At 32.4% G+C, this 20,368-nt stretch overlaps 1 long non-coding RNA gene across 1 annotated transcript in view; it reads left to right on the plus strand.

The window, feature by feature from the left end:
- The first annotated feature begins 2,497 nt into the window (after positions 1-2,497).
- The window catches only part of LOC143049792 (uncharacterized), a 33,537-nt gene continuing 15,666 nt past the window's right edge, over positions 2,498-20,368 (plus strand). The window contains exons 1-2 of the long non-coding RNA XR_012970315.1: positions 2,498-2,640; positions 19,422-19,655. This is a non-coding gene — a long non-coding RNA (uncharacterized LOC143049792). The remainder of the gene's footprint in view (positions 2,641-19,421; positions 19,656-20,368) is intronic.

Raw genomic sequence — 20,368 nt, forward strand, 5'->3', positions numbered from 1 at the left:
GGAAGTAAAATTGTTGATCAGGTCACGATCTATCTGCCCTGAAATTTTCAGATGAATCGGACATTCCGTTGTTGGGTTGCTGCCCCTGAAATGGTAATTTTAAGGAAATTTTGCTGTTTTTGGTTATTATCTTGAATATTATTATAGATAGAGATATACTGTAAACAGTAATAATGTTCAGCAAAGTAAGATCTACAAATAAGTCAAATGACCAAAATGGTCAGTTGACCACTTTAGGAGTTATTGCCCTTTATAGTCAATTTTTAACCATTTTTCGTAAATCTTAGTAATCTTTTAGAAAAATCTTCTCCTCAGAAACTACTTGGCCAATTTAACCAAACTTGGCCATAATCATCATTGGGGTATTTTGTTTAAAAAATGTGTCCGATGACACGCCCAACCAACCAAGATGGCCACCATGGCTAAAAATAGAACATAGGGGTAAAATGCAGTTTTTGGCTTATAACTCAAAAACCAAAGCATTTAGAGCAAATCTGATAGGTTTAAAATTGTTCATCAGGTCAAAATCTATCTGCCCTGAAATGTTCAGATGAATCGGACATTCCGTTGTTGGGTTGCTGCCCCTGAAATGGTAATTTTAAGGAAATTTGGCTGTTTTTTGTTATTATCTTGAATATTATTATAAATAGAGATAAACTGTAAACAGCAATAATGTTCAGCAAAGTAAGATCTACAAATAAGTCAACATGACCAAAATGGTCAGTTGACCACTTAAGGAGTTATTGCCCTTTATAGTAAATTTTTAACCATTTTTCGTAAATCTTAGTAATCTTTTAGAAAAATCTTCTCCTCTGAAACTACTGGGCCAAATTTAACCAAACTTAGCCATAATCATCATTAGGGTATTTAGTTAAAAAAATGTGTCTGGTAACCCGACCAACCAACCAAGATGGCCGCCATGGCTAAAAATAGAACACAGGGGTAAAATGCAGTTTTTGGCTTATAACTCAAAAACCAAAGCATTTAGAGCAAATCTGATAATTTAAAATTGTTCATCAGGTCAAGATCTATCTGCCCTAAAATTTTCAGATGAATCGGACATTCTGTTGTTGGGTTGCTGCCCCTGAAATGGTAATTTTAAGGAAATTTGGCTGTTTTTGGTTATTATCTTGAATATTATTATAGATAGAGATAAACTGTAAACAGCAATAATGTTCAGCAAAGTAAGATCTACAAATAAGTCAACATGACCAAAATGGTCAGTTGACCACTTTAGGAGTTATTGCCCTTTATAGTCAATTTTTAACCATTTTTCGTAAATCTTAGTTATCTTTTAGAAAAATCTTCTCCTCTGAAACTACTGGGCCAAATTTAACCAAACTTAGCCATAATCATCATTAGGGTATTTAGTTAAAAAAATGTGTCTTGTAACCCGGTCAACAAACCAAGATGGCCACCATGGCTAAAAATAGAACACGGGGGTATAATGCAGTTTTTGGCTTATAACGCAAAAACCAAAGCATTAAGAGCAAATCTGACAGGAAGTAAAATTGTTGATCAGGTCACGATCTATCTGCCCTGGAATTTTCAGATGAATCGGATAATCGGTTGTTAGGTTGCTGCCCGTGAATTGGTAATTTTGAGGAAATTTTGCTGTTTTTTTTTTGTTATCTTGTATATTATTATAGATAGAGATAAAATGTAAACAGCAATAATGTACAGCAAAGTAAGAAATAAAAATAAGTCACTATGACCAAAATAGTCAATTGACCGCCTAAGGAGTTATTGCCCTTTATAGTCAATTTTTAACAATTTTCTTAAAATTTGAAGATTTTCAATAACATTTTCCACAGAAAGTCCTGTTATAGATAGAGATAATTGTAAGCGGCAAGAATGTTAAGTAAAGTAAGATCTACAAACACATCACCATCACCAAAACACAATTTTGTCATGAATCCATCTGTGTCCATTGTTTAATATTCACATAGACCAAGGTGAGCGACACAGGCTCTTTAGAGCCTCTCGTTTTTTGGCCGATCAATGCATTTGAATGGGGACATATAGTTGGAACCCCCCCCCTTTATCCTGGGTTGGGAACCCCCCTTTTTAAAATGGCTGGATCCGCCCCTGCTCTTATTATCCGTTGTCTAAACAGCTCGCCTACTATACCATAGTTTTACCCGAAAATCTTTTAAACTGTATTGCACTTGTATTACGTTTTTGACTTTCAAACATTTAAGCCTCGAAAATCTTTGCCATGTAGATCGGAAGGAATTGACAAGTATGAAATAAGACTTTATGTTAAAAGGCAGCAAGCAACGACTTTTTTTTGGGATTCGATTTTTTAGGACACTAGTCGTTTCCATTGGCCCGTATAGTAATTACATAGATCAGCTTGGAATATTCTGTTCTTGTTTATATAACCTAAATATGTATTATCTTCTTTTTATTTTTCTTCTCATATTTCTTGTAGCCTTTTTATGTTTTAGTCATACATTGATGTATTCATAATCTTTTTCATACCACGAGTAGTATAACGCATGGTGGTAGATAAACAGAGAAAAATGGAAGATGTAAAGTTGAATGAATGGATCAACATTGAAGATCCTAAAAAACGATCAAAAACTGAAATAGAAGATTTGTTTTATATGAAGCCAATTCAATCTCATTTGCAGGATGGTATGTAGATTATTTATTTAAGACATACATGTTAAAATGTATACAATTCTGAATGGCACCTCAAGTTATTGCCGTTCGTGTGTTTTGATAGTTCATTTCCAGTTGAAAATATATCCTTGTTCGCCCAATATGAATTATGTTAAGTAACTTAATATTGTGATGACGTATATTCCCTCAGTTGTCAGGACTTTGGTACTGGGCTGCAAATACATATAAAATGCAAATTTTAATGTCAGTATAAAAGTTTGAAAATCATTAGATTGAGAATGTAACTCCTTATAAATGGATAGCTCTGATTCCTTGTTAGGATTTGCTTTACCATAAGTCCTTCTTTGTTTTTTTACTATTTGACTCTTTGTTGAGCGCCCTGACTTTATTGTAGAAGAATACCTCATTGTATGCTACTGTGTTTGCAGATACGAAAACGGAGGAACGCCTTCCGAGGACTTGCATTTTTTTCAATGGGCCTTTTACCTAACCTTTATTGATTACATTATTACTTTTTAGCTCACCTGGCCCGAAGAGCCAAGTGAGCTTTTCCCATCACTTTGCGTCCGGCGTCCGGCGTCGTCGTCCGTCGTCGTCAAAAAAAATCTTCTCCTCTGAAACTACTGGGCCAAATTAAACCAAACTTGGCCACAATCATCATTGGGGTATCTAGTTTAAAAAATGTGTCCGGTGACCCGGCCAACCAACCAAGATGGCCGCCATGGCTAAAAATAGAACATAGGGGTAAAATGCAGTTTTTGGCTTATAACTCAAAAACCAAAGCATTTAGAGCAAATCTGACAAAAAGGTAAAATTGTTTATCAGGTCAAGATCTATCTGCCCTGAAATTTTCAGATGAATTGGACAACCAGTTGTTGGGTTGCTGTCCCTAAATTGGCAATTTAAAGGAAATTTTACTGTTTTTGGTTATTATCTTGAATATTATTATAGATAGAGATAAACTGTAAACAGCAATAATGTTCAGCAAAGTAAGATTTACAAATAAGTAAAACCGACCGAAATGGTCAGTTGACCCCTTTAGGAGTTATTGCTCTTTATAGTCAATTTTTAACCATTTTTCGTAAATCTTAGTAATCTTTTACAAAAATCCTCTCCTCTGAAACTACTGGGCCAAATTAATCCAAACTTGGCCACAATCATCTTTGGGGTATTTAGTTTAAAAAATGTGTCCGGTGACCTGGCCATCCAACCAAGATGGCCGCCATGGCTAAAAATAGAACATAGGGGTAAAATGCAGCTTTTGGTTTATAACTAAAAAACCAAAACATTAAGAGCAAATCTGACAGGGTAATATTGTTTTTCAGGTCAAGATCTATCTGCCCTGAAATTTTCAGATGAATCGGACAACCCGTTGTTGGGTTGCTGACCCTAAATTGGTAATTTTAAGGAAACTTTACTGTTTTGGGTTATAATCTTGAATATTATTATAGATAGAGATAAACTGTAAACAGCAATAATGTACAGCAAAGTAAGATTTACAAATAAGTCAACTTGACTGAAATGGTCAATTGGCCCCCTAAGGAGTTATTGTCCTTTATAGTCAATTTTTAACAATTTTCATAAAATTTGTAAATTTTTACTAACATTTTCCACTGAAACTACTGGGCCAAGTTCATTATAGATAGAGATAATTGTAAGCAGCAAGAATGTTCAGTAAAGTAAGATGTACACACACATCACCATCACCAAAACACAATTTTGTCATGAATCCATCTGCTTCCTTTTTTTAATATTCACATAGACCAAGGTGAGCGACACAGGCTCTTTAGAGCCTCTAGTTAAAAAGTGATATGCAAATATCCACAATATTCTGACATTTATTTAAATCGGAATCGAGGGACCTTTTGACTGAATTCTAACGTTCACAGCATTTCCTATAATAGGATGGGCCAAAATATCTTTTGACCTAACAACATTCTTTTCAATTTATTTTCGATGAAGGGGGATATTTTGTCCTTTTTTTTTTTTTTAAAAGTCTTGAACGGCATTAATCCAATTTGATAACATGATCATTCGGTTCAAATCTAAATTTTGGTGTATCACAATCTCATATTGAACAGGTTTTTTTTATAATGACGTCTGATGTATAATCAAATAGCGGCTGCTTCATTTAATGAATAAATAAAGGCAACAGTAGTATAGCGTTGTTCAAAAGTCATTACTCGATTTAGAGAAAACAAATCCGGGTAACAAACTAAATTATAACAGGAAAACAACGGAACAACAGAAACACTGATGTAGAACAATAAAAACGTCGTCATACTTAGAAACGAACCATGTGATAACGACTGCCATAACCCTGACTTTGTACAGAACAAAATAGTGGGTTGAACTTGCTTTTATGGCTAGCCAAACCTTCTGCTTATATGGCAATGTTAAAGAATATCGCTAAAATGATAACACTGTGATAGCAATACAGCTCATACAAACGTCAGAACACTCGGGTCGATATCTCTGCTGGTGTACTATCAGTCCCCGAGGGTATCACCAGCTCAGTAGTCAGTACTTCGGTACTGTCATGCTTTATAACAAACCTTACTAAGTTTGCCCGTTTATAAATTTTGAATTATAAGAAACGAATGGACAGCAACTGTCATATTCCTGACTTGGTAAAGGCATCAAATGTAGAAAATGGTGGTTTCAACTCCTCAGGTAAAGTTGGTCCTAGAAGGATTTGGCTATTATTTTAAGTATTTTGATTATATAGCTCTTCAACTATTTCGGTTTTATCAAATTTATCAAAACCTTGGCTATCTAATATTCGGCTTTGAGCGTTCCCGATAAAGGTAAATCCAGATACGCTCTTTGGACGCATTAAATTTTCAATGTATTGTTGTTGATTTTTCATCGCAAAAAAGCCCGCACAAATAAACAATTTTAAATTCGCTACAAAATGTAGAACGCAGATTAACAACGCACATATTTCATTTAATAACGACAGCATAGGACAAAACAAATAATGATGTATTTTTTGACAAATATAAAATCTTGAATATTTTCACAATACTAGACAAAACAATTATCGTGATAATGACGGTATTAAAGGCTGTTTTGAATAAATGCTGTGACGACGTCATTATCATTTGGGCTAACACAATACTGTATCAATGGAAAATGAATTTAACTCAGACTATACTGACAAATAAGACATAGAAATATTTTCATAACAGTGTGGACGAGAGTTGTTTTTTGACTTGTTTAAATTGGGTGGACCATGGTCTGTAACGCCAACTTATCACGTCGTACTTATTAAAGACCTTTAGCTGTGGGATCACCAAAGGTTCTCAGCGCCTAATTTTAATAATTCGAAAAACAAGTACAGAAATAACATGTGTGTATCGATTGAGCGTTCTTTACTTTTTGATAGGGTTTGATAAACATTTTTGTTTTATAATATCACAAATATCCGATATCATTTGTGAAATGGTTGTTCCAAAATGGTCAACCCACTCGTGATGGCGTCCATAAAATTTACGAAGAGATGATTTCAACTTCACAATTTGGAACTCTTTATTTAATAGCTTCTTTGTGAGCAACAGCCCTCTATCAAGAAAATCAAACGATAATAACTCGAGCAACACGACGGGTGCCAAATGTGGAGCAGGATCTGCTTACCCTTCCAGAGCACCTGAGATCACTTTTATAATCTCTTCTTTTTAGAGTCAATTATTTATTTGTATCTTAAACGGCCCAACATACACACACACAGTAACTGTCAGCAGTTTGTATGTCAACTTTCTTTTTAATATTGCAATAAAAATGTTCATATATAATTTATGTATCATAAAGGAAATTAGTTTTTTTCGAGCCTGCGACTTTTGTCGCAGAAAGCTCGACATAGGGATAGTGATCCGGCGCCGGTGTTAGCTAACTTCTTAAAAACTTTATATTTTAGAAGGTGGAAGACCTCGATGCTTCATACTTTGTATATGGATGCCTCATGTTACGAAGTTCCCGTCAGTCACATGTCCAATGCCCTTGACCTCATTTGCATGGCTTAGTGACTACTTGAAAAAAAAGTTTAGATTTTTTGTTGTGTTTAATTTTTTCTTATTATAAGTAATATGATAACTATATTTGGTATGTGTGTACCTTGCAAGGTCATCATACCTGTCAGACAGTTTTCACTTGACCTCGACATCATTTTATGGATCAGTGAACAAGGTTAAGTTTTGGCAGTCAAGTCCATATCTCAGATTCTATAAGCAATAGGTCTAGTTTATTCAGTGTATGGAAGGATTGTAAGGTGTACATGTCCAACCGGCAGGTGTCATTTGACCTTGACCTCATTTTCATGGTTCAGTGGTTATAGCTTAGTTTTTGTGTTTTGGTCAGTTTTTTGTATAATGTATGCAATAGGTTTACTATATTTAGTGTATGGAATGATGGTAAGGTGTACATGTCTAGCTGGCAGGTGTCATCTGACCTTGACCTCATTTTCATGGTTCAGAGTTCAAAGTTAAGTTTTTGAGTTTTGGTCTTTTTTTCTTATACTATATGTCAACTATATTTTGTGTATTGAAATATTTTATGATCTATATGTCAGTCGCGCAGGTTTTATTTGACCTTGACCTCATTTTCACGGTTCATTGCTCAGAGTTAAGTTTTTGTGTTTTGGTCTGTTTTTCTGAAACTATAAGCAATAGGTCAACTATATTTGTTGTATGGAAGAATTGTTAGCTGTACATGCCTGCCTGGCATTGTTCATTTGACCTTGACCTCGTTTTCATGGTTCAATGGTCAATGTTTAGTATTCTTGGTTAATATTAAGTTTATGTGACAGTTGTAATAAAGCTTTATATATTTAGGACTATCAACATAATATCAATGATTAGTAAAGAAGGAGAGACATTTCAGCGTGTGCACTCTTGTTAATATAAACATTCATTTTTTTAATCTATTTATTTACATTTTTAAGACCAAATTTTGACATCGAGTTTAAGTACAATGATTATCATGAAAGAGCTTATCCTTTTCTTTCTTCTGGTGTTAGTTTAACTCAGTTATTTTGTTGTTATGAATTGGTATTAATTTCATCTCATATGTTTTTGAATATAAAGAAATTTGGATGCGGTTGTATGTCAATCAGACAAAAGCACGAAAAACAAACGAAAATAAAATTAAATAAACAGCTGCGCCATGAACGCATGACACGCTCGTTGTCTTGTGTGTAAGTTTTATGCAATAATCATCAATAGTTTCTGAGATACAGCACGACATGTGAAAAAAACCTTTTATAACAAAAAAACTCAAAAACTCTAAAATAAAATTTTGAATTATCACCAAAAAATATACAGATCTTTAGATAAATATTACTAAGAAGTGTGTAAAATTTTAGGCAAAAGTCGTAAATCGTTTTTAAGATACAGCGTGACATGTACCCCCCCTTTTTTTTGTTTTACAAAAAACTCAATATCTTTAAAATATAATTTTGAACAAATTCAAAAAGTATACAGATCTTTAAACTAATATAATAAAGAAGCGTGTAAAGTTATTAGCAACCATAATATATCGTTTTTGAGATACGGTGTGACATGTAAAATAACCCTCCCCTTTTTTGAAAAATATTCAATAACTCAAAAATAAAAAATAAATCATCATCACCAAACAGTAAACAGATCTTTAGATTAATATAACTAAGAAGTGTGTAAAGTTTTAAGAAATAATCATACATAGTTTTTGACATGTGAAAAAAACACACCTCTGTTGTAGTTACAAAGTCTCGTAACTCCAATAGTTTTAATCTCATTTTCACCAAAAAAGTATACAGATCGTTTGACCATCATAAGAAACAACTATATTAAGGTTCATGAAATTTGGTTAAGTCTTTCTCAAGCTACGGTGCGACATGTTTACGCCGGACAGAATTTGAATTTGAAAGATGCTTTTTCATTTATCATTTAGAATGTTCTAAATAAATTCTGCTTCATACGAGTACAAAAAACAAGTCGGCCAGAAGTGGTGAACAGTTATTACACATGGGAATACCGACTATTTGTCGACATATCAATCCTTCAAACTCAACAAATGTATTGTCGATTAATACGTCCATTTTTTTTTTATAATAAATCACTGATACAAGGTTTAAAGTTTCGTATTTGCGCCAGACGCGCGATTCGTCTACAAAAGACCGTTAATGCTCGAATAGAAATATTGAAAAAAGTTAATTTATAATTACGACCATATCAATGATAAATCATATCAAGATAATATCATCTTCAGTGAATTTTCTGATGGAATCAATCAGTGTGGTTCCTTATATTTAAAAATCAGAATTTTTAAGACACATAACAAGTAGTTCATATCTACGATTCCAATTTTTATAGAACAAGCTCTGTTTAATGATATGGTGGAGTCGATCTTTACCTCGATAAAGCAACAGATAAACGCTTTAAAACTTGAAACTGTGTTACACGCAGTGTAGTTCACATTATAATTACTTCATTAACAGAAGACACAAGACTTGCTAAAACAAGGCTGTTGGGAAGAATGACTAACCTCGACACTAAAATATTTCTAACGTCAGAATCACCAACATGGTTAACCGATACCAGTTTCTGTCTCGACTCATTTGAGGCTCGGTTTCTCATTTTCAATCGTAAGATACCAGTTAAGTTGTCTACTCTGTATAAAATCACCGACGTGTCCTTTTTCCTATTGTGACATTTTTGCTAAGAGGGATTTACATGGCGAGTGATGCGATTTAATCTAGTTTTGTGTTCTTACCTTGTTCTTTTTTTTTTGGCCATGGTATTCACTGTTTTGCTTTACTTATGATATTTGATTGTTTCTTTGTATAATCTCCCATTTTTTCTACCCAATATCTTAATACTTTATACTTTCACATTCAATGTATCTTCAAAACTTCTGTTCCCTCCCTACATTTCGATTGATTTTAAAGAAAATCCACCAATTGCTACATTTGAAAATGCATGTACCAAGTCAGAAATATGACAATTGTTGTCCATTCGTTTGATGTGTTTTATCATTTGATTTTGACATTTGATTGGGGACTTTCCATTTTTGAATTTCCTTTTGAGTTCGGTATTTTTGTGATTTTACTTTTTTTTCTATATACACCTCAACTCACCTCAAACATATATTGTTGATTATAAGTGAAATTGAATGTCTCATATTGTTCCAAAATTATTCAATGCAAACAAATATTCTCGATTACAAGAAATAACAAAATCTGTAGAAGTGAATGATGAGATCTATATTGATCGCTGTTGTCAAAAACAGTGGGATCCTATAACCTGAAGCTTGAGTTAAGAGTGCTTTATACAAAATTCATGGAAAGCGAAAGATAAGTTTTGTGTTTCCGACAAAAACAGAATCCATTGTTTTCTACATAAGTTAGTGTGATTGAAACTAATTGTGATAGATCAATAACATGTTGTATGGAGTTGCATTACTTTCGCCCCCCCCCCCCCCCCCCCCCTTTATGTCAGATTTACATGATTTTGTTTTTTGCTTTAGTTTATTTTGAAAGAAATTACTTGATAGATACATAATATCTTCTATAAAGTTGCATTACTTTCAGTTCAAATCTGTTTAACGACTATTTCAAGGCTCTGTTTCATAGGTCATGGTCCAGCGGGTAATGAGTAATTTTCAAAATTGATGGGGCAATTAGATTTCTTGATTTTACAAAAGCATTTGACTCATTAGAATGGGACTTCATGTTTGAGATTTTAAAAAAAATTGGATTTAAAGATAATTTTATAAGGTGGGTTCAGACAATGTACTCTGATATTAAAGGATGCATTATTAATAATGGATGGGTTTCCTCCCGTTTTAGGGCATCTCGCGGGATCCGACAAGGATGTCCGTTATCATCTTTACTATTTGTTCTAGCTGTAGAAGTTATGGCGATAAAGATAAGGGAAAATAACAACTTAAAAGGACTAGAAATAAAATTAGACGGTAAGAGTAACACCCTGAAAATCTGCCAATTAGCTGACGACACTACTCTATTTCTTCAAACAAAAAAATATGTATCTCTAGTAATTAATTTAATAGAAACATTTGGTACTCTCTCAGGTTTGAAATTGAATAAAACAAAAACTGAAGGAATATGGCTTGGTCGATTAAAACACAGTCGGGAAAAATTTGAAAATATAAATTGGTGTACTGCACCTATCAAAAGCCTCGGAATTTACTTTGGTTATAATAAACAAGAATGTCAAAAACTTAACTTTGAAAAACAACTGTTAAAAAGTAAAAAAATAATATCTGATTGGAGTAAAAGAAATCTTACTATCATAGGAAAAATAGTTATCAAATCTTTAGTTTTACCAAACCTAACATATGTTGCATCAAACACTATTATTCCTAAGGAAATGTTGCAAGACTAAAACTTTAATATACAATTTTATTTGGAAAGGCAAAAGAGATAGAATAAAAAGATCAACACTTTCAAATGATTTTCTGGAAGGTGGACTTAAAATGACGGACATTGATGCTTATATAAAATCACTACATATTAACTGGATTCTTAAATTAAATGAAAATAAAAATGACAACCGGACAATTATTCCCAAATTTTACTGCAACAAATTAGGAAAAAATCTTCTTGTATTTAAAATGAATTTAAAGAATATAAACGACATTGATAAAAATAAGTTACAATATTTACCGGACTTCTATAAACAACTAATTAAAGATTGGATAAGTGTAAAGGGAGGTAATACAAAATATCCTAAAAATTTTCTTGAAATTAGAAAATAAGTTTTGTTGGGAAATGATAATATCCGGTTTAATGGAAAATGTTTAAACTTTGAAGATTGGATAAAAAGTGACATTATCAATATAAATGATGTAATTGATGAACAGGGCAATATCTCTGAAACTATCATTTTAACTAAACTAAAATATAAAAAAAATTGGATAAGGCAAATATATATGTTAAAAAAAGCAATACCAACTGATTGGAAAACAATTCTTTGCACTGACGATTCATTCAAAACTAAAGTTAAATTTATAAACGACTTAAAAATTATGCACAGGACAATTACTCCCTTGATGAGTACAAAAGAACTCTATAAAATATTCACACTGAAAGATAGTTGTGATAAACCAAATGGTTTTCTTATGTGGGAAAAAATATTTGAGAAGCACTTAAATTCTAAATTGAAAAATACTTTTGTTTTCATTTTTCAATATCTAACTGATAATAGATTGAAAATATTTAGATGGAAACTTATTCACTACATACTGCCAGGTAATGAACTTTTAAACAAGTGGAAAATTACTGAAGACAACTTATGTAAGCATTGTAAAAAAAAGGAAGACTATGAACATTTTTTTGTCAATTGCTGTTATAATAATGATTTTCTAAAAATAATAATGACATTAATGAAATCCCTAGGTATTGAAAAAGATATTATAAACCTAGAAAATTTAGTAACAGGGTACATAATTGAAGATTTAGCATACTTTGATATTAATTACATATTAACTATTATATCCTTCTCAATATACAAATCACATTTTGTCTCAGAAAAGAAGACAAAAAAAATAAACATTTTAAAAATTTTCCAGAAAGAAATTTCAGAAATTATTGGAATAAACAACTTTAATAACAAAAAAACTAATCAGATAATTCTAAAAACAAATAGATTCATTGCAAAGATTCAATTGAATCAGGACTAATCTTTTTACGAAGCACAAAATATTGTGTACAAAATTGATTATTGTACACAAGACAAATATGGTAATATTTATAATCAAGTTCAACCATGCATGTTCAATGTTTGTAAGCATGATCAGCCATGCATGAGTCACCACTTGTAAATTATACTGCATTTTTTTTATATTTCAAAATGTGTATTTACAAAAGATAAAAAGAATTGTTATAGTATAAATGTATCCGTACGTTTATTAATTAATGTGGAAAAATTGTCGAGTGTTCCAACTTGTTACACTTAAATTACCTATTTGTGAATTACACACATACATTTCGACAAAAAAAGATCAGTAGATAACTAAAGAAAACTACTCACCATATATAATCGTTAAATCCAGTGGATAATATTTATATAATTTAGACGACACACATCAAAACTATACCCGATAACGCACATGCGAAAAACAACACTGTGCCCAATACTAATGGAAACACGGATCATACCGATAACGGAGTTGATTCCGGAAAAAAAATACTATGAAAAAGAGAAAAAGAAGCAAAATGAAATGTATGTGTATAATCACAATAATTCATCAAATATATTTTGTGAAATATTTTATGTTATGAATACTAATATTATGATTAAAAATACCTTGCCAAATAGTGCTTCCCTTAACTATTAGGTAAGCTAACATGAGGGATACTAAGTTAAAGCTGTAAACTTAGTAAATTGTTATAGCAAATATGCAATAAAGATATTATTACGTTGGGAAAAAAAATAAAATTTAATGTTATTTTGTGTGCTTAAGCTATATAGAATGGAACAATGAAATTTGCTATACAGTTACTCGTGTGATTCTTTGTCAATTGTGTTCTCCAATTTATTTATATTGTAGTCCTGTGTTGTCATTTTGATGTTATATTTCACATGGCCATAAAAGTGCGAGGTTTGGCATGCCACAAAACCAGGTTCAACCCACCATTTTTTCCTTTAAAAATGCCCTGTACCAAGTCAGGAATATGGTCATTGTTATATTATAGTTCGTTTCTGTGTGTATTACATTATAACGTTGTGTCGTTTGTTTTCTCTTATTTTTGAGTGTAAATTCACATTGCGATAAGACGTGTCACGGTACTTGTCTATCCCAAATTCATGTATTTGGTTTTGATGTTATATATATATGTTGTATTTGTTATTCTCGTGGGATTTTGTCTATATGTGTTACATTTTAGTGTTATGTCGTTGTTCTCCTCTTATATTTAATGCGTTTCCCTCGGTTTTAGTTTGTTATCCCGATTTTGTTTTTTGTCCATGGATTTATGAGTTTTGAACAGCGGTATACTACTGTTGCCTTTCTTTATACATTACTGTTTGTATATCTCAGTGTGTGACCATTTTTTTGGCCCTGTCCACTTATTCATCGTCCGGCGTATTTAAATTGATTAGCAATGTTTAACTATGTCAGATTATCTTTTTTATTTAATGCCCACTGGCGAGACACATCTCTGTTTTGATAATAAGGCTTTATTATTTGTTTAAATGTTTTTTAATAGAAAGATACTCTCTGTCCTTTTACGATTTCTAAAGGTTCTAACATGGTCATATTCTGATTGATATTAGTTCTTCCACTTCCAGTGTCATTAAATATGGGACAAAACATCCAAATATATAAAAGAAGATGTGGTATGATTGCCAATGAGACAACTATGCATTGATGAAAATCTTTACATATTTCCGTACTCCTTACTCCTTACATCAAAATTATTTATATTCAGATTTACCTGTGGACGTTATTTTAATTAACGCCAGTTTGTCCTATCTTAGAGGAGGGGGGTCTTAGAGTTGTATTTTTGACATTGCTTGACATTTTTTATTAATTTGTATTTATATTGTGTCATAGATCAAATTTATTCGTTCGGTGTCTGTTTGACGGAGTTAAGCCATTTCAATTGATATTTCAGTGTGACTTTTGTTATCATCCTAATAACGTGTTATATTATTATTTTATTTGTCTCAAGATTATTACTTTTACTGTTTAATAAAGAAAACAGTAGTATACCGCTGTTCAAAACTCATAAATCGATAGAAAAATAATAAATCCGGGTTCCAAACTAAAACTGAGGGAAACGCATTAAATATATGAGGAGAACGACGACACAACACTAAAATGTTACACACACAAAAACCAACTAAGCATTAGAAAAAATCCGATGAGAATAACAAATTTAACATCAAAACTAAATACATGAATTTGGGATAGAAAAGTACCATGCCACATCTTATAATAATGTGAATTCACATTCAAATATAAGAGAAAATCTGTTTAGTCTGGTTTTGTTGTACCCATTTGACGTGGCTCTCTACTGATACATCCCGTCATTGTGTTATTGTTTTATGATAATTTTTGTATTGCTCTTTCAATTTTGCTAATATGCTTTGTCGATATGCATTTAAGTGTTTATTTGTTACAATGACGTGACTCTTTACTTATACATCCCGTCATTGTTCTATGATAATTAAAATGACGTCACGGCACCGATTGTAATCTCTGTTTCAAAAGGATTTATCAAACTCCTAATTTGACGTCATGTCAAACTTATAGTTCAATAAAACAAATTAATGCATTCTTCTTTTTTCTTTTATTTGGCTGTACATAATTTAATTTTGGATGTAACGCGTCTTCTGATTGGTTGATCGTTTTGTTTATCAGCTCATAGACACAATTTAGTCATGTGACCGTGACGACATCAACGTTTTTTCATTGATTACTCCGATTTAAAATGGAATTTAGAATTATATTATAAGATATAACTGTAAGATTTTATCTGTTTATTCGAAATAACATAAAAATAAGGTGCACACTTTAAAATAACCCGCTACGCAGGTTATTCAGTGTGCAATTACATTTTTGATGTAATTTCTTCTTAGACAGAACAAATACAGTCATTCCTTAAATAAAAGTTCAACTCTGTAAGGATTTTAGAGTTTCAATGAGTGTTTTGGTATTTCTAGTGTCACGTTGATTGTGCGCCCTTTCATTGGTGTATTAAACACAACTTTTACTTCCATTACTTATAGCCCAAGCAAAAAGCCATTTTGAATTTCAAATTTAACATTGAGTAAAAGAAAGGAAATGAAATGATTAAAAGTCGTTTAGAAAAAAGTTGAAATCATTAACAGACAATAATTCAAACAAGGACCAATCTCATTTAAATGCTGATCATGTGTCGGCTTTGCTCACAGGGATCTGACAACACTTCGTTTCACCCTATTTCATCAGCCAATTTAATTTCAGCCGACAAAACCAGAGGATCATGAAAGGTCTTTTAAAACCGAAAAAGAACAGAGTGTGTTCAAATTCCTGAAACGCAAAGCTTGAACACAGAATCTGTATTTCAATAAGATTGCAATTTGATTTTTTGCATTTCTTGAATTGTTGGAAAGTTAGCTATAGCTGAAATACAAACAAAATACAATTTTACAATGTGTTGAATGAATGTTATAGTGTATAAAATGTCAATACTAATTAATTGGACAGTCCGTTGAATCCGAGAAAATATTGTACTTTCAAGAGCAGTTAAATTTCCAGTGTTTCACGGAGAAAATGTTCAAATATGTATAGAGTAATTTGAAGGCTTCAAATACAATGTTGTAAACGGTTAACTCACTCTTTGCTTAGCCACGAATTGTGTCCTAGATGACGTTTGTCCTTAGAATGTTCTCCAGTACTGGTATGACTTGGCAATTTTCAGTTTTAGATACGTGTGAGAGAGGGAAAGGTAGCGACGATACGATATTTTAACGTTCTTACAAGGTTAAAAATGAATGCTCCTCCTAGACTGGAACACATAAATAGATTTAGAATATAATCAAACGAACTATATAAATTACGGAACGGTGTAACAGAATGTTTGGGGTTATGGTCCCAACAGTTAAAAATTAAGGGCCTTCAGAGGGGTCCAAATAAGCATTTCTCTAGTTTCCAGAAAATAACTCGTATCTAAGTGTATGGATATTTCTGAAATTGAACCACAAGGTTCCATATAAAAAAAAGGAAGGATGGAATTGATTTTGTGGATTAAGACCCGAACTGTTTATGATTGAGGGGCCAAAAACAATACTTTTCTAATAATTTGTATAAATTGCTTATTTCTTGACCAATTTTAATGGGGGTTTGTTCTTAAATTCTTAGTATTCTTTAATTTGCTGAATCTAACCATGTATTAAGTGTTTGGATTTGGGGTCCTGTTTTTAAATTGGTCCACATTGAGGTCCAAAGGGTCCAAAATAAATCTTTGTTTGATTTCATAAAAAAATGAATTAGTGGGGTTCTTTGATATGCCAAATCTAACCATGTATTTAGATTTTTTGGGTCTCGTTTTCAAATTGGTCTACATTAAGGTCCAAAGGGTCAAAATTATACTTAGTTTGATTTTAACAAAAAATAAATTCTTGGGGTTCTTCGATATGCTGAATCCAAACATGTATTCAGATTTTTGACTATGGGCCAAGTTTAAATGTTTATCCAAATCGGGGTCCAAAATAAACTTTGATTTCATCAACAAATGATTATATGGGGTTCTTTGATATGCTGAATCTAACCGTGTAGTTAGATTTTTTGTCCCGTTTTTAAATTAGTCTACATTAAGGTCCAAAGAGTACAATATTATAATTTGTTTGATTTCATAAAACAAATGAATTCTTGGGGTTCTTAGATATGCTGAATCTAACCTAGTATTTATATTTTGGATATTGGACCATAATAGGTAATAAGTTATCAAAGGAACCAGGATTATAATTTTATATGCCAAACGCGCGTTTCGTCTACACAAGACTCATCAGTGACGCTCAGATAAAAAAAATTATAAAGCCAAACAAGTACAAAGTTGAAGAGCATTAAGGAGTAAAAATTCCAAAAAGTTGTGCCAAATTCTGCTAAGGTAATCTATTCCTGGGATAAGAAAATCCTTAGTTTTTCGAAAATTTTAAAGTTTTGTAACAGACAATTTATAAAAATTACCATATAATTGATATTCACGTCAACACCGAAGTGCTGACTACTGGGCTGGTGATATCCTCGGGGACGAAGCGTCCACCAAAGGTAACATAGCCCAGTGGTGTTAACAGTTTTCAAAGGAACCAGGATTATAATTTAATACGCCAGACGCGCGTTTGGTCTACACAGTACTCATCAATGACGCTCAGATAAAAAAAAATTATAAAGCCAAACAAGTACAAAGTTGGAGAGTATTGAGGACTCAAAATTCCAAAAAGTTTTGACTAATACGGCTAAGGTAATCTATTCCTGGGATAAGAAAATCCTCAGTTGTTCGAAATTTTCAAATTTACCATATAATTGATATTCATGTCAACACCGAAGTGCTGACTACTGGGCTTGTGATACCCTCGGGGACGTAATGTCCAAATGAATTTTGGAATTTTAAGTTCTTAGACCACATTCTTTTATAATTTTTGATGAAATATTGTCATATCTAGTAGCTTTTCTTATATCTAATTTGATTTTTTTTTTCACAAACTCCTCTGTTAAATGTTATAAATTCAACTCGTTAAAAGGATTGCAGACAAAAATTGTAGAACACAAATAATAATCTGTGAAAGTACTTTAATTTGTGGGTATCAATTTTCGTGGTTTTAGCAACATTTTCATGTTCGTGGGTTTTTAAATTGGTGGATTTTAGTTTTCAAAAAAAAACAAAATTATAAAAATTGAAGCCATTAGAAACAAAAGTTACAATTTGTCTGGAATGGAGGAAATAACAAAGTAAACATTGACCCGTGTAAATTGTATTGACCAATTAACCCGAGATAAGTGATCAACAGATTAACGACCATCAAAGGTGTTAATTATGCCATAAACATGTCACCTATAGAAAACAGTAACATAAACAAATGCTATAAACATATCTTGAATTGTAAAATAATTCTAAACAAAATCAAGCCCAGCATGAAATTATTATGGGGGTCTCATTGGGGGGATCTGGATCCCGCTTACTGTTTTGTCAGATTCCCGTATCCCGCTTATACTATGTTTGTAAGCAATTTTCATTTTTTTGCAATTTCCCGTGTCTCGCTAGACATCATTTCCCGTTTTCACGGCACAATAATTTGTCTTTCACGTGTAACGCTTACAAAAAATCGGCAATCCCGCGTCAGGCTTAGACGACCCCAATGAGACCTATCATTATCCCCATGTGTACGAGAACTATGAGGATATAAAATGAACATTTTATCATTCTAGCATATCAATACCGGAAATCTGACTTTCATCGATCAAAAATATTTTTATGAGAATTAAAAGATTAAAAGTTGTACAGTTTAGGTTATAAAAGATTAATGGGAATAATACTGCATGCAGTTGTAGTTCATATTGCGTTTGCTCTGTGAATACTTAGTTCTATTACAGTATTCTCAAATTTTGCGATATTATCAGCAGTCAAACCTACATGGGGATCTTTCCGTGTCTTGATTTGAACAATAGCTGTTTTATATCGTTGAACACTTAAATTCGTGGATAAAGTCATCCACGAAAATCACGAAAATTGGTACCCCACGAATAAAAGTACTTTCATTGTATCTGACATAAAAGATGAACGAAAGATACCAAAGGGACAGTCCAACTCATAAATCTAAAATAAACTAACAACGCCATGGTTAAAAATTAAAAAGACAAACAGACAAACAATAGCACACATGACACAACATAGAAAACTAAAGAATAAACAACACGAACACCACCAAAAACTAGGGGTGATCTCATGTGCTCCGGAAGGGTAAGCAGATCCTGCTCCACATGTGGCACCCGTCGTGTTACTTATATGATAACAAATCCGGTAAATAGTGTAATTCGGTAGGTCACATTCATGAAAGGGAAGAGGATTTTAGTTACGACGTAAGGAACATTTCCGATATCATTTGTGAAACGGTTATTCCATAACGGCCAACCAACTCGTGATGGCATAATATAATTATTATATATTTATGTCTTTATGAAATACATTTTTTCGTTTTTTTCCAACCGACTGGCTTACATATTTAACCTCAAAATCAGTAGACCAACCAATTAGAAATAAACCGTACCTTACATATATATTTTAATATTTTTTTCAAATGTAACAATTCCAGAAAAGATAATGGAGATGAACCTAATATGTTTAGTGGATATTGCCTTGATGGCCTTGGAGTCTGAAAAGAGAAAAGACATAAAAGTAGTAATAGCGGGTAGAATTGGGAAAGGAAAAACATCATTAGTACGCAGACTTTTAAGAGAGGAACCCACTAGCTTGGAAAGTACAAACGGTATAGAAATACATCGCAGTCAATGCAAAATCAAATCAGATGAGTGGACCAGGAAAGATAGTGAGTGATATTGATTTTTTATACGACCTCAACATTTTTTTGCGTTGTATAATGCTATGATGTTGTCGACGTCATCGACGGCGTCTGCATCAGCGTCTTTCAAATACTCATTTAGTTTACAAAAAGGTTCAGTTTTACTAAAGAAAGGCTGGGATTGATTTTGGGGGTTATGGTACCAACAGTTTAGGAATAAGGGGACAAAAGGGGCCAAAAACAAGCATTTTTTTTAGTTTCTGGACCATTTCTTATGTGCAAGTGTATGAATCTCTCTGAAATTATACCACAATGTTCCATATCAAAAAGGGAAGGCTGGGATTCAGTTTGAGGTAATGGCCCAAAACGTTCATCAAATAAGGGGGGAGGGGCAAAAAACAAGCATTTTTCCTAGTTTCCAGACAATAACTTGACTTTAAGTGTATGGATCTCTCTGAAATTGGACTGCAAGGTACAATATCACAAAGGGTAGGTTAGGATTGAGTTTGGGGGTACTTACTCTAAGGGAGGTAAACAAAAGTAATTTTATAATTGTTAGGTTTTTTTTCCATTAAATTTTCCATTTCTTCCAATGATTCTTTCTAATTTATATATAAAAGTAAAAAATATTGATATGACAGGAGATACACACCAAACAGGATGTGTACATTATTATATTAAGTATTTTGTAATAGCGCAGTATTGCACAATATCAAGAAATATACAATTGCATAGTATAT

This window comes from Mytilus galloprovincialis, chromosome 10 (assembly GCF_965363235.1).
Source record: "Mytilus galloprovincialis chromosome 10, xbMytGall1.hap1.1, whole genome shotgun sequence".
In the NCBI taxonomy this organism is placed as follows: Eukaryota; Metazoa; Mollusca; class Bivalvia; order Mytilida; family Mytilidae; genus Mytilus; species Mytilus galloprovincialis.